This window comes from Erythranthe guttata, chromosome 11 (genome assembly GCF_056151865.1).
Source record: "Erythranthe guttata isolate IM_541 chromosome 11, IM_541, whole genome shotgun sequence".
NCBI classification, from domain to species: Eukaryota; Viridiplantae; Streptophyta; class Magnoliopsida; order Lamiales; family Phrymaceae; genus Erythranthe; species Erythranthe guttata.
In genome coordinates this window covers 7,344,536-7,347,746 of record NC_142543.1, presented here as the reverse complement: position 1 = coordinate 7,347,746, position 3,211 = coordinate 7,344,536, and the positions used below count along the sequence as shown (strand labels likewise).

The following is a 3,211-nucleotide window of genomic DNA, read 5'->3' as shown; positions in this document are numbered from 1 at the left end:
GTTCAAGATGAGATATTTCACCTATCCCGATGTTTTATTATTCACTAGAGGAAATTTGACTAATATATAGATCTTATGCGATAAGATTGGAAGAACAATTTTATTCATATGGGGATTGTCGTTTGGGGGCATTTAGTACTTAGTCAAATTATTTGAGCCAAAACTCAAATAATAAAATGTTTTTCCCAAACCAAATAAATTATTAACTAGCCTATGTTTCGCTTGGTAACACAAGAAATTATGTTTGAAAGTTGCCCTCACGCAGGATCGAACTGCGGACCTTCAGTTTACAAGACTGACGCTCTACCACTGAGCTATAAGGGCATCAATGCTTTCATTGAGAGTTGAACTCAAGACCTCCCGCTTACTAAACGGGTGCTCTAACCAACTGAGCTATGAAAGCTTTCGAGAATGAATTTGTATTTGTATTTGTTTCTCTACGAAGCATTGCAACCTTCTATGGATAGATTATACCGTCAATAAATAAAGGTAGAATTTGGCCAATTCGGTACCTAATTTAATTGGTAATTACGAGATAGTTCTTCTCATTCTTCTTTTCCTTTGTCAAAGTTTCGTTCGTTGTTCAACTTCGCCGTGGGTCGAATATTAGTGCAATTATTTGATAACTGATTGTTATACCTTAGGAGATTACCGAGAAGAAATTGTTGCACCATCGGCAGCCCGGAATGTTGTCTTACGAGAACTGTTTCGGCAAACCTCAATCAATTCTACATATTTCACAAATTCCATATTTCCGTTTTCTTTTTTCAAACAAGTGAGTACAAGCACTGGCGGAACTTGATAGGGGCATGGGGGGGCCGTTGACCCCCCAAGAAAAAAAAATTAGATATTTGGTATTAAATTTTTTGAATATTACTTTTGGCCCCTCCAAAGTTTTTGTAAATATTTATCTTGACCCATTATTTTTTTTTGTTTTTTCACCAAAATATTATATAAATAATAGATAAATATATCATATTTAATTTAAAATATAAAATAAGATGGTTAAAACATGTATTATTTTAAATAAAATTGATGAATATTACTTATTTTTGAATTTTTTATCTAACACCTTAAAAAAAAGATGAGATCGTGCCATGAATCTCCAAAATATTAAGTGCAGTATATTATTAGAATAATTTGAATTAATTTAGATTTTTTGTGATAATTAAAATATGGTGTGTGTGTATATATTTATATATATATATATATATATATATATATATATATATATATATATATATATATATATATATATATATATATATATATATATAAATAAGGCAAATGGCAAATAGGCCCATGACAAGGGCACTTAATTAAAAGAGGGACATTCTAGTTTTTTTGTCTTTCAAATAAATCCAGCCCATTCAAACTTATTTGCAAATAAGGAAAATTCTTTTATATATACCAAAATTATGCCCAATTCATTGATAGCCAATTCAACTCCAATTTTATGATTTACATCCCAATTTAGCCCAATTTCATCAATTAACCAATTTTAACCCTAATTTTAATTTTGACCCCGGTTTTGACCCGCCACCGCCGGATCTCCGGCGTTGACTTATTTTTTTTTCTTAAAAAAATATTTTAATTAAGTATCTTAGCTACTAAATTACTGTCTCCGGCAGTTATTTAACTGTCGGAGACAGTAATTTAACTGTTAATTGACTTTTTTTTTCCTTCAAAAATATTTTAATTAATATTACTGTTTTTGCTGCTAAATTACTGTCTCCAGCAGATATTTAACCGTCGGAGACAGTAATTTAACTGTTAATTGACTTTTTTTTATAAAATATTTTAATTAATATTACTGTATTGGTTGTTAAATTACTGTCTCTAGCAGTAATTTAACTGTCGGAGACAGTAATTTAATTGTTAATTGACTTTTTTATTCTGAAAAAAAAAATTAATTAATATTACTGTATTCGTTGCTAAATTACTGTCTCCAGTAGTTATTTAACTGTCGGAGACAGTAATTTAACTGTTAATTGACTTTTTTTTTTTTTGAATTTTTTTTTCTTAAAAAAAATTATTTTAATTTATATTACTGCATTGACTGCTAAATTATTGTCTCCAACAATAGTTTACTTGTCTTAGACAATAATATTAATAATATTACTGTTTGGCAAAATAATATTCATAATATTACTGTCCGAAACAATAATATTACTGTCTGAGACAGTAATTTAGTAGCCAAGACAGTAATATTAATTAAAATATTTTTTTCTAAGAAAAAAAAATTTCGAGAAAAAAAAAAAAAAAAAAGTCAACGCCGGAAACTGGCGGTCAACGGTGGTTGACCGGCCGGAAAAAAATTTCAGCAAAAATAATGGTTTAAAAAAAAAAAATTCAACGCCGGAATCTGGTTGGAAAAAAAAATTATTTTTTGAAAAAAAAAATGTGGGAGGTAATGTGATATATTTGTTTAAATACGGGGTCAATGTGTAATATTAAGAAAGTTAGAGCATAATGGATGAAATTGATAAGAATTATATTATGGAGGGTATTTTAGACTAAAGACATGAGGATGAGTTTAATTGAGAGACTGTTTTTTTTTTTTTGGACCAATATACATTTAAGGTCATCTCCTATGTGTTGGGGGAGGGGACTGATATGTTTAATGAGTAGGGGTGGGGGCTGGGGTGGGGGAGGGACTGATATGTTTAATGAGTAGGGGTGGGGGCTGGGGTGGGGGGTTGGGGTGGCTGGGGGTGTCATTTGAGCCCAGGGAGAAGCCCTGGGCTCTCACTCTCCGGTGCCTCACGTGTCTTTCACGTATGAGGCTTTTGTTCCATTTTTTTTTTCTTCCACATTAGTATTTTCTTTTTTTATTTTTTTCTTTTGTTTCTTTGTATATTTTCTTTATTTATTTAAATTTACTTTAATTCTTTTTTTTTTTCCTTTTTTGTTTCTTTCTTTTTTCTTTATTTATTTTCATTTTATTATTAATTTCTTTTATTTTACTTTAGTTTTCTTGTTTTTTTTTCTCTAATTCGATCTTTTTAATTTAAAATAGTAATTTTATTGTAAATATTATATTAATTATATTATTATTATTATTATTATTATTATTATTATTATTATTATTATTATTATTATTATTATTATTATTATTATTATTATTATTATTATTATTATTATTATTATTATTATTATTATTATTATTATTATTATTATTATTATTATTATTATTATTATTATTATTATT

At 28.0% G+C, this 3,211-nt stretch overlaps 2 non-coding genes across 2 annotated transcripts; both read right to left on the bottom strand.

Annotated features, from left to right (window-relative positions):
• Nucleotides 1-252: 252 nt before the first annotated feature.
• On the bottom strand, nucleotides 253-324 carry TRNAT-UGU (transfer RNA threonine (anticodon UGU)). Its single transcript has one exon. It is a non-coding gene; the product is annotated as a tRNA-Thr (tRNA).
• Nucleotides 325-329: 5 nt separating this feature from the next.
• TRNAT-AGU (transfer RNA threonine (anticodon AGU)) lies at nucleotides 330-403 on the bottom strand. The gene has a single exon. It is a non-coding gene; the product is annotated as a tRNA-Thr (tRNA).
• Nucleotides 404-3,211: the final 2,808 nt, after the last annotated feature.